Below are 12500 nucleotides of genomic sequence, written 5' to 3'. Positions count from 1 at the left end.
TATCAGTACTTTATGAACACTGGTCTAGAGTCTGTATCAGTACTTTATGAACACTGGTCTAGAGTCTGTATCAGTACTATATGAACACTGGTCTAGAGTCTGTATCAGTACTATGAACACTGGTCTAGAGTCTGTATCAGTACTTTATGAACACTGGTCTAGAGTCTGTATCAGTACTATGAACACTGGTCTAGAGTCTGTATCAGTAATATGAACACTGGTCTAGAGTCTGTATCAGTACTATGAACACTGGTCTAGAGTCTGTATCAGTACTTTATGAACACTGGTCTAGAGTCTGTATCAGTACTTTATGAACACTGGTCTAGAGTCTGTATCAGTACTTTATGAACACTGGTCTAGAGTCTGTATCAGTACTATATGAACACTGGTCTAGAGTCTGTATCAGTACTATATGAACACTGGTCTAGAGTCTGTATCAGTACTATATGAACACTGGTCTAGAGTCTGTATCAGTACTTTATGAACACTGGTCTAGAGTCTGTATCAGTACTATATGAACACTGGTCTAGAGTCTGTATCAGTACTATATGAACACTGGTCTAGAGTCTGTATCAGTACTATATGAACACTGGTCTAGAGTCTGTATCAGTACTTTATGAACACTGGTCTAGAGTCTGTATCAGTACTATATGAACACTGGTCTAGAGTCTGTATCAGTACTATATGAACACTGGTCTAGAGTCTGTATCAGTACTTTATGAACACTGGTCTAGAGTCTGTATCAGTACTATATGAACACTGGTCTAGAGTCTGTATCAGTACTATGAACACTGGTCTAGAGTCTGTATCAGTACTTTATGAACACTGGTCTAGAGTCTGTATCAGTACTTTATGAACACTGGTCTAGAGTCTGTATCAGTACTTTATGAACACTGGTCTAGAGTCTGTATCAGTACTATATGAACACTGGTCTAGAGTCTGTATCAGTACTATGAACACTGGTCTAGAGTCTGTATCAGTACTTTATGAACACTGGTCTAGAGTCTGTATCAGTACTTTATGAACACTGGTCTAGAGTCTGTATCAGTACTATATGAACACTGGTCTAGAGTCTGTATCAGTACTTTATGAACACTGGTCTAGAGTCTGTATCATTACTATATGAACACTGGTCTAGAGTCTGTATCAGTACTTTATGAACACTGGTCTAGAGTCTGTATCAGTACTTTATGAACACTGGTCTAGAGTCTGTATCAGTACTATGAACACTGGTCTAGAGTCTGTATCAGTACTATGAACACTGGTCTAGAGTCTGTATCAGTACTTTATGAACACTGGTCTAGAGTCTGTATCAGTACTTTATGAACACTGGTCTAGAGTCTGTATCAGTACTATATGAACACTGGTCTAGAGTCTGTATCAGTACTATGAACACTGGTCTAGAGTCTGTATCAGTACTTTATGAACACTGGTCTAGAGTCTGTATCAGTACTTTATGAACACTGGTCTAGAGTCTGTATCATTACTATATGAACACTGGTCTAGAGTCTGTATCAGTACTTTATGAACACTGGCCTAGAGTCTGTATCAGTACTTTATGAACACTGGTCTAGAGTCTGTATCAGTACTATGAACACTGGTCTAGAGTCTGTATCAGTACTATGAACACTGGTCTAGAGTCTGTATCAGTACTTTATGAACACTGGTCTAGAGTCTGTATCAGTACTTTATGAACACTGGTCTAGAGTCTGTATCAGTACTTTATGAACACTGGTCTAGAGTCTGTATCAGTACTTTATGAACACTGGTCTAGAGTCTGTATCAGTACTATGAACACTGGTCTAGAGTCTGTATCAGTACTATGAACACTGGTCTAGAGTCTGTATCAGTACTTTATGAACACTGGTCTAGAGTCTGTATCAGTACTATGAACACTGGTCTAGAGTCTGCATCAGTTCTTTGAGAGTGCTGAATCAACCCTAGAAATGTTACTCTGAATCAACACTAGGAAACATTGACCAATTGCTGTTTCTTTTCTAGAGTCTGTATAAGTACTTCATGAGGGTGGTGCACTGGATGCTCAGCAAGCCAGAGCTATGGTGGACATCAGAGATACAACTGGAGCTATGTCTCTGCTATACACACAGAGGGTAAGTCCTTATGTTTAGTTTCTGTTCCAACACTTTACTTCATTGAGTACCACTCTTCATATTTTCAAGAGTGGTGGAGGTATCATGAGGGTTTGCTTGTCATTGGCAACACTGGTCTAGATATATATCTATCTATCTATATCTATCTATATATATATCTATCTATCTATATCTATCTATATATATATCTATCTATATCTATCTATATAAATATCTATCTATCTATATCTATCTATATATATATCTATCTATCTATATCTATCTATATATATATCTATCTATCTATATCTATCTATATATATATCTATCTATCTATCTATATCTATCTATATATATATCTATCTATCTATATCTATCTATATATATATCTATTTTTTAAACGGAGTAGAGCAAAGAACAGGCAAAATCCTCGGGGGAAAACCTGGTTCGGTCTGTAACCTGACTGTCTAGAGGTCCTAGTTACATGGTCTGTAACCTGACTGTCTAGAGGTCCTAGTTACATGGTCTGTAACCTGACTGTCTAGAGGTCCTAGCTACATGGTCTGTAACCTGACTGTCTAGAGGTCCTAGTTACATGGTCTTCTTGCCAACAGACACCGGTTCGGTCTGTAACCTGACTGTCTAGAGGTCCTAGTTACATGGTCTGTAACACTGTCTAGAGTCCTATCATGGTCTGTAACCTGACTGTCTAGACCTAGCTGGTCTGTAACCTGACTGTCTAGTATCCTAGTTACATGGTCTGTAACCTGACTGTCTAGTCCTAGCTACATGGTCTGTAACCTGACTGTCTAGTCCTAGCTACATGGTCTGTAACCTGACTGTCTAGAGGTCCTAGTTACATGGTCTGTAACCTGACTGTGACTGGTCTAACCTGACTGGTCCTAGTTACATGGTCTGTAACCTGACTGTCTAGAGGTCCTAGTTACATGGTCTGTAACCTGACTGTCTAGAGGTCCTAGCTACATGGTCTGTAACCTGACTGGTCCTAGTTACATGGTCTGTAACCTGACTGTCTAGGGGTCCTAGCTACATGGTCTGTAACACTGGTCTGGTCTGTAACCTGACTGTCTAGTCTGTAACCTCTGTCTAGTCCTAGCTATGAACACTGGTCTAGAGTCTGTACATGGTCTGTAACCTGACTGTCTAGAGGTCCTAGTTACATGGTCTGTAACCTGACTGTCTAGAGGTCCTAGTACATGGTCTGTAACCTGACTGTCTAGAGGTCCTAGCTACATGGTCTGTAACTGGTCTAGAGGTCTGTATCATGGTCTGTAACCTGACTGTCTAGAGGTCCTGGATGGTCTGTAACCTGACTGTCTAGAGGTCCTAGTTACATGGTCTGTAACCTGACTGTCTAGAGGTCCTAGTTACATGGTCTGTAACCTGACTGTCTAGAGGTCCTAGTTACATGGTCTGTAACCTGACTGTCTAGAGGTCCTAGTTACATGGTCTGTAACCTGACTGTCTAGAGGTCCTAGTTACATGGTCTGTAACCTGACTGTCAGACCTAGTTAGGTCTGTAACCTGACTGTCTAGAGGTCCTAGTTACATGGTCTGTAACCTGACTGTCTTCTAGTTACATGGTCTGTAGTCTGTTACATAACCTGACTTCATGAGGTCCTAGTTACATGGTCTGTAACCTGATGTCTCCTAGTTACATGGTCTGTAACCTGACTGTCTAGAGGTCCTAGTTACATGGTCTGTAACCTGACTGTCTAGAGGTCCTACACATGGTCTGTAACCTGACTGTCTAGAGTCCTAGTTACATGGTCTATAACCTGACTGTCTAGAGGTCCTAGTTACATGGTCTGTAACCTGACTGTCTAGAGGGTCCTTATGGTTGTAACCTGACTGTCTAGAGGTCCTAGTTACATGGTCTGTAACCTGACTGTCTAGAGTACCACTGTCTGTAACCTGACTGTTACCTAGTTACATGGTCTGTAACCTGACTGTCTAGAGGTCCTAGTTACATGGTCTTCTTGCCAACAGACACCTAGTTCATGGTCTGTAACCTGACTGTCTATCCTGGTCTTCTTGCCAAGACACCGGTGGTCTGTAACCTGACTGTCTAGAGGTCCTAGTTACATGGTTATGTAACCTGACTGTCTAGAGGTCCTAGTTACATGGTCTTTTGCCAAAGACACTGGTTCGGTCTGTAACCTGACTGTCTAAAGTTACATGGTCTTCTTGCCAACAGACACTGGCTGTAACCTGACTGTCTAGAGGTCCTAGTTACATCTTCTTGCCAACAGACACTGGTTCGGTCTGTAACCTGACTGTCTAGAGTTACCTTCTTGCCAGTTACTGTAACCTGACTGTCTAGAGTCTTCTTGCCAACAGACACTGGTCTGTAACCTGACTGTCTGTAACCTGACTGTCTAGAGGTCCTAGTTACATGGTCTTCTTGCCAACAGACACTGGTTCGGTCTGTAACCTGACTGTCTAGAGACACTGTCCTAGTTACATGGTCTTCTTGCCAACAGACACTGGTTCGGTCTGTAACCTGACTGTCTAGAGGTCCTAGTTACATGGTCTTCTTGCCAACAGACACTGGTTCGGTCTGTAACCTGACTGTCTAGAGGTCCTAGTTACATGGTCTTCTTGCCAACAGACACTGGTTCGGTGTAACCTGACTGTAACCTGACTGTCTAGACACTGGTCCTGAGTTACATGGTCTTCTTGCCAACAGACACCGGTTCGGTCTGTAACCTGACTGTCTAGAGGTCCTGGCTACATGGTCTGTAACCTGACTGTCTAGAGGTCCTAGTTACATGGTCTTCTTGCCAACAGACACTGTTTCGGTCTGTAACCTGACTGTCTAGAGGTCCTAGTTACATGGTCTTCTTGCCAACAGACACCGGTTCGGTCTGTAACCTGACTGTCTAGAGGTCCTGGCTACATGGTCTGTAACCTGACTGTCTAGAGGTCCTAGTTACATGGTCTTCTTGCCACTTGTTCAACCTGACTGTCTACCTAGTTACATTCTTCTTGCCAACAGACACCTGTTCGGTCTGTAACCTGACTGTCTAGAGGTCCTAGTTACATGGTCTTCTTGCCAACAGACACCGGTTCGGTCTGTAACCTGACTGTCTAGAGGTCCTAGCTACATAGTCTGTAACCTGACTGTCTAGAGGTCCTAGTTACATGGTCTTCTTGCCAACAGACACTGGAGGACAAATTCACCTTTCAGCGGGACAAAAACACTTTGAACACATGGCCAAATATACACTGGTTGCATGCCAAATACTTGAAGAATGTTTTAATGAAAAATGTACAAATATTGTCCAATCCAGTCCAGCACAGCTTTTAGAGACGCATAGCTGTAATCACTGCCTAAAGTGATTTTAACTTGTATTGACTCAAGGGTGTAATTACAAAAGTATGTGGACACCCCTTTTTAATAACTGGATTCGGCTATTTCAGTCACACCCGTTGCTGACAGGTGTATAAAATCGAGCCCGCATCCATGCAATCTCCATAGACAAACAGACATACTTTTTGCATATGTAGAACATGTAGGTGCAGTTAGCCTTGTTGAAACTGTGAAAGACCAGCTATGAAGGTAATAATAATATAATAATATATGCCATTTAGCAGACGCTTTTATCCAAAGCGACTTACAGTCATGTGTGCATACATTCTACGTATGGGTGGTCCAGGGAATCGAACCCACTACCCTGGCGTTACAAGCGCCATGCTCTACCAACTGAGCTACACAGGACCACAGGTGTGTTTAGAATGTCATTTTTATTTTAGATTATTATATTTATTTTATTAATCTCTAGATGTCCTGTGTATTTAGTCATATTAAAACTGTGGAAAGACTCTAAATCTTGATCTCCTATGTCTGTTTAGCTGTTAAAACGGTGTAAAGAATAAAGATCTATGTACAGCTGAAGTCGGAAGTCTACCAACACCTTAGCCAAATACATTTAAACTCAGTTTTTCACAATTCCTGACATTTAATCCTAGTAAATCCTAGTTTTTTTTTAAATTTCATTTTATTTTATTTCACCTTTATTTAACCGGGTAGGCTAGTTGAGAACACGTTCTCATTTACAACTGCAACCTGGCCAAGATAAAGCATAACAGTGTGACACAGACAACAACACAGAGTTACACATGGAGTAAACAATAAACAATAAACAACAATAAACAAGTCACAGTAGAAAAAAAGTAGAAAAAAGAAAAAAAAGAAAAAATAAGAGTCTATATACAATGTGTGCAAAAGGCATGAGGAGGTAGGCGAATAATACAGTATTGCAGATTAACACTGGAGTGATAAATGATCAGATGGTCATGTACAGGTAGAGATATTGGTGTGCAAAATAGCAGAGAAGTAAATAACCGATGGACTATGTACAGCTGCAGCGTTCGGTTAGCTGCTCAGATAGCTGATGTTTGAAGTTGGTGAGGGAGATAGAAGTCTCCAACTTCAGCGATTTTTGCAATTCGTTCCAGTCACAGGCAGCAGAGAACTGGAAGGAAAGGCGGCCAAATGAGGTGTTGGTAGTAAATCCTAGTAAATGTCCTGTCTTCGGTCAGTTAGGATCACCACTTTATTTTCAGACTGTGAAATGTCAGAATAATAGTAGAGAGAATGATTCATTTCAGATTTGATTTCTTTCATCACATTCCCAGTGGGTCAGAAGTTTACATACACTCAATTAGTATTTGGTAGCATTGCCTTTAAATGGTTTAACTTGGGTCAAACGTTTCAGGTATCCTTTCACAAACTTCCCACAATAAGGAATTTTGGCCCATTCCTCCTGACAGAGCTGGTGTAACTGAGTCAGGTTTGTAGGCCTCCTTGCTCGCACTCGCTTTTTCAGTTCTTCCCACAAATGTTCTATAGGATTGAGGTCAGGGCTTTGTGATGGCCACTCCAATACCTTGACTTTGTTGTCCTTAAGCCATTTTGCCACAACTTTGGAAGTATGCCTGGGGTCATTGTCCATTTGGAAGACCCATTTTCGACCAAGCATTAACTTCCTGATGTCTTGAGATGTTGCTTCAATATATCCACCTAATTTTCCATCCTCATGAAGCCATCTATTTTATGAAGTGCACCAGTCCCTCCTGCAGCAAAGCACCCCCACAACATGATGCTGCCACCCCCGTGCTTCACGGTTGGGATGGTGTTCGTCGACTTGCAAGCCTCCCCCTTTTCCCTCCAAACATAACGATGGTCATTATGGCCAAACAGTTATATTTGTTGCTTCATCAGACCAGAGGACATTTCTCCAAAAAGTGCAATCTTTGTCCCCATGTGCAGTTGCAAAACGTAGTCTGGCTTTTTTAAGTGTATGTAATCTTCCGACTTCAACTGTAAGTGTTTAGCCAGAGCGACAGTAGTGAGTGCATCACATCTTATACTGGTCCCCTTGTAGTAATCTAACCCACAACCCTGGCTGTTGAAGTGCCAAATTCTCTACCAACTGGACCATACACGGACCCTCTCTTCTCTCTCTCTCTCTCTCTCTCTCTCTGGTTCTGATTGATGGTGTGTGGTGACCATGATGCTATTATAGCCTCTCCTAAAAAAACTCAGCAAAAAAAGAAACGTCCATTTTTCAGGACCCTGTCTTTCAAAGATAATTCGTAAAAATCCAAGTAACTTCACAGATCTTCATTGTAAAGGGTTTAAACACTGTTTCCCTTGTTCAATGAACCATAAACCATTAATGAACATGCATCTGTGGAACGGTCGTTAAGACACTAACAGCTTACAGACGGTAGGCAATTAAGGTCACAGTTATAAAAATTTAGGACACTAAAGAGGCCTTTCTACTGACTCTGTAAAACACCAAAAGAAAGATGCCCAGGGCCCCTGCTCATCTGCGCGAACGTGCCTTAGGCATACTGCAAGGAGACATGAGGACTGCAGATGTGGCCAGGGCAATAAATTGCTATGTCTGTACTGTGAGACTGCTCGTTCTGTGCGTGATTTCCTGCAAGACAGGAATGTCAGTGTTCTGCCATGACCAGCGAAGAGCCTAGATCTCAATCCTATTGAGCACGTCTTGGACCTGTTGGATCGGAGGGTGAGGGCTAGGGCCATTCCCCCAAGAAATGTCCGGGGAACTTGCAGGTGCCTTGGTGGAAGAGTGGGGTAACAGGGTCTCACAGCAAGAACTGTCAAATCTGGTGCAGGCCATGAGGAGGAGATGCACTGTAGTACTTAATGCAGCTGATGGCCACACCAGATACTGACTGTTACTGTTACTTTTGATTTTGTTCAGGGACACATTATTCCATTTCTGTTAGTCACATGTCTGTGGAACTTGTTCAGTTTATGTCTCAGTTGTTGAATCTTGTTATGCTCTTACAAAAATGTACACATGTTAAGTTTGACATGTTGACAGTGAGAGGACGTTTATTTTTTTGTGGAGTTTACATACACAACCCAACACATCTTGATCCTTGCAGGAGTTTCTCATTTATGTTTAACCCTTGAGTGACCAACTGATCATGTGACTTTGGCAGAAACTCTGTTTAGTTCAGAACACTGAGCTCTGTGACATCACCCTGCAAACACTTGCTTTCGCTACTGATAGGATTCAAGGCAAGTTGCTATAGCAACTTCTAAAATCTGAAACCACACGCACGCTCATCCACGTGCACACACCACCACCCCGCCACCAGAGAGAGGCATGTATACCCCCCCACCATAGAGAGGCATGTATACCCCCCACCAGAGAGGCATGTATACCCCCCCAGAGAGAGGCATGTATACCCCCCCACCAGAGAGAGGCATGAGAGAGGCATGTATACCCCCCCACCAGAGAAAGGAATGTGTACACCCCCACCAGAGAGAGGTATGTATACCCCCCCACCAGAGAGAGGAATGTGTACACCCCCACCAGAGAGAGGCATGTATACCCCCCACCAGAGAGAGGAATGTGTACACCCCCACCAGAGAGAGGCATGTATACCCCCCACCAGAGAGAGGCATGTACCCCCCACCAGAGAAAGGAATGTGTACACCCCCACCAGAGAGAGGTATGTATACCCCCACCATAGAGAGGCATGTATACCCCCCACCATAGAGAGGCATGTATACCCCCCCACCATAGAGAGGCATGTATACCCCCCCACCAGAGAGAGGCATGTGTACACCTCCCCCAGAGAGAGGCATGTGTACACCCCCAGAGAGAGGCATGTATACCCCCCCCCAGAGAGAGGCATGTGTACACCCCCAGAGGGAGGCATGTATACCCCCCCAGAGAGAGGCATGTGTACACCCCCCAGAGAGAGGCATGTGTACACCCCCAGAGTGAGGCATGTGTACACCCCCAGAGAGAGGTATGTGTACACCCCCACCAGAGAGAGAATAGATGTTCCCCAGCAACAGAAACTAGGTGACCTGGTTTACATGTGATTGGGAGAGTCTCTCCCTGATACTGAGACAAATGGGGACACCAACTATATAGAGCATCACACTGGTCTGTGTGTGTGTGCGTGTGCGTGGGTGCATGCGTGTGCACGTGTGTGTGTGTGTGCGTGCGTGCGTGTGTGTGTGTGTGTGTGTGTGTGTGTGTGTGTGTGTGTGTGTGTGTGTGTGTGTGTGTGTGTGTGTGTGTGTGTGTGTGTGTGTGTGTGTGTGTGTGTGTGTGTGTGTGTGTGTGTGTGTGTAAATCAAAGCTACTGAGCTACTGCAAGGTCTATGTTGTTTTATAGGTAGCCTTCTGTTTCTGCTGCTCTGGTTATGTCTAGAGGTCCTAGCTACATAGACTCATTATGTCTAGGGGTCCTAGTTACATGGTCTGTAACCTGACTGTCTAGGGGTCCTAGCTACATGGTCTGTAACCTGACTGTCTAGGGGTCCTAGCTACATGGTCTGTTACCTGACTGTCTAGGGGTCCTAGCTACATGGTCTGTAACCTGACTGTCTAGGGGCCCTAGCTACATGGTCTGTAAACCTGAGTCATTATGTCTAGAGGTCCTAGCTACATGGTCTGTAAACCTGAGTCATTATGTCTAGAGGTCCTAGCTACATGGTCTGTAACCTGACTGTCTAGGGGTCCTAGCTACATGGTCTGTAAACCTGAGTCATTATGTCTAGAGGTCCTAGCTACATGGTCTGTAACCTGACTGTCTAGGGGTCCTAGCTACATGGTCTGTAAACCTGACTGTCTAGAGTTCCTAGCTACATGGTCTGTAACCTGACTGTCTAGGGGTCCTAGTTACATGGTCTGTAACCTGAGTCATTATGTCTAGGGGTCCTAGTTACATGGTCTGTAACCTGACTGTCTAGGGGCCCTAGCTACATGGTCTGTAAACCTGAGTCATTATGTCTAGAGGTCCTAGTTACATGGTCTGTAACCTGACTGTCTAGGGGTCCTAGCTACATGGTCTGTAAACCTGAGTCATTATGTCTAGGGGTCCTAGCTACATGGTCTGTAACCTGACTGTCTAGGGGTCCTAGCTACATGGTCTGTAACCTGACTGTCTAGGGGTCCTAGTTACATGGTCTGTAAACCTGAGTCATTATGTCTAGGGGTCCTAGCTACATGGTCTGTAACCTGACTGTCTAGGGGTCCTAGCTACATGGTCTGTAACCTGACTTGTCTGTAGGGGTCCTAGTTACATGGTCTGTAACCTGACTGTCTAGAGGTCCTAGCTACATGGTCTGTAACCTGACTGTCTAGGGGTCCTAGCTACATGGTCTGTAACCTGACTGTATAGGGGTCCTAGTTACATGGTCTGTAACCTGACTGTCTAGGGGTCCTAGCTACATGGTCTGTAACCTGACTGTCTAGGGGTCCTAGCTACATGGTCTGTAACCTGACTGTCTAGGGGTCCTAGTTACATGGTCTGTAAACCTGAGTCATTATGTCTAGGGGTCCTAGCTACATGGTCTGTAACCTGACTGTCTAGGGGTCCTAGCTACATGGTCTGTAACCTGACTGTCTAGGGGTCCTAGCTACATGGTCTGTAACCTGACTGTCTAGGGGTCCTAGTTACATGGTCTGTAAACCTGAGTCATTATGTCTAGGGGTCCTAGCTACATGGTCTGTAACCTGACTGTCTAGGGGTCCTAGCTACATGGTCTGTAACCTGACTTGATGTGAGTAGTAAGCATGTGTGACCAGGTGTTGACTGCAGGTACTCAGGAAACCGCCACCTCTCCTTAGGTTTAGGGCCAGCTCCTTCTCTCTCGACGTCCTGGTCGGCGAGTGGATTAGTATCTTGTTCAAATTAAAATAATTCCACTATAATTACACCTGTCAACAGTTTAGACACACCTACTAATTAAACGGTTTTTCTTTATTTTAAATATTTTTTTTACAGAATAATAGAATAATAGTGAAGACATCAAAACTGTCTGCTTTTCCTTCACAATGCAGTTTAACTCATCCCAAACCATCTCAATTTGGTTGAGGTCAGGGGATTGTGGAGGCCAGGTCATCTGATGCAGCACTCCATCACTCTCCTTCTTGGTCAAATAGCCCTTTACACAGCCTGGAGGTGTGTTGGGTCATTGTCCTGATTGTCCGGATGGAGATCATTCGTTCACCCACACCTTGTCTCACAAAGACACGGTGGTTGGAACCAAAAATATCCAATTTGGACTCATCAGACCAAAGGACAGATTTCCACTGGTCTAATGTCCATTACTTGTGTTTCTTGGCCCAAGCAAGTCTCTTCTTCTTATTGGTGTCCTTTAGTAGTGGTTTCTTTGCAGCAATTTGACCATGAAGGTCTGATTCATGCAGTCTCCTCTGAACAGTTGATGTTGAGATGTGTCTGTTACTTGAACTCTGTCAAGCATTTATTTGGGCTGCAATTTCTGAGTATCGTAACTCCTATGAACTTATCCTCTGCAGCAGAGGTAACTCTGGGTCTTCCTTTCCTGTGGTGGTCCTCATGAGAGACAGTTAACTCTAATGAACTTATCCTCTGCAGCAGAGGTAACTCTGGGTCTTCCTTTCCTGCGGCGGTCCTCATGAGAGCCAGTTAACTCTAATGAACTTATCCTCTGCAGCAGAGGTAACTCTGGGTCTTCCTTTCCTGTGGCGGTCCTCATGAGAGACAGTTAACTCTAATGAACTTATCCTCTGCAGCAGAGGTAACTCTGGGTCTTCCTTTCCTGTGGCGGTCCTCATGAGAGACAGTTAACTCTAATGAACTTATCCTCTGCAGCAGAGGTAACTCTGGGTCTTCCTTTCCTGCGGCGGTCCTCATGAGAGACAGTTTCATCATAGAGCTTGATGCTTTTTGCGACTGAAAAACTTGAAAAGTTCTTGAAATCTTCCGTATTGACTGACCTTCATGTCTTAAAGTAACGATGGACTGTCGTTTCTCTTTGCTTATTTGAGCTGTTCCTGTCGTAATATAGACTTGGTCTTTTACCAAATAGGGTTATCTTCTGTATACCACCCCTAC

The 12500-nt window shown here is 43.8% G+C and overlaps 1 pseudogene; it reads left to right on the top strand.

Annotated features, from left to right (window-relative positions):
* LOC124006921 overlaps positions 1 to 12500 on the top strand; it is a 97106-nt pseudogene that overhangs the window by 14785 nt on the left and 69821 nt on the right.

Source organism: Oncorhynchus gorbuscha, linkage group LG20 (genome assembly GCF_021184085.1).
Source record: "Oncorhynchus gorbuscha isolate QuinsamMale2020 ecotype Even-year linkage group LG20, OgorEven_v1.0, whole genome shotgun sequence".
NCBI classification, from domain to species: Eukaryota; Metazoa; Chordata; class Actinopteri; order Salmoniformes; family Salmonidae; genus Oncorhynchus; species Oncorhynchus gorbuscha.
The sequence above is the reverse complement of the archived record's forward strand: the minus strand, read 5'-3'. Positions and strand labels throughout refer to the sequence as shown.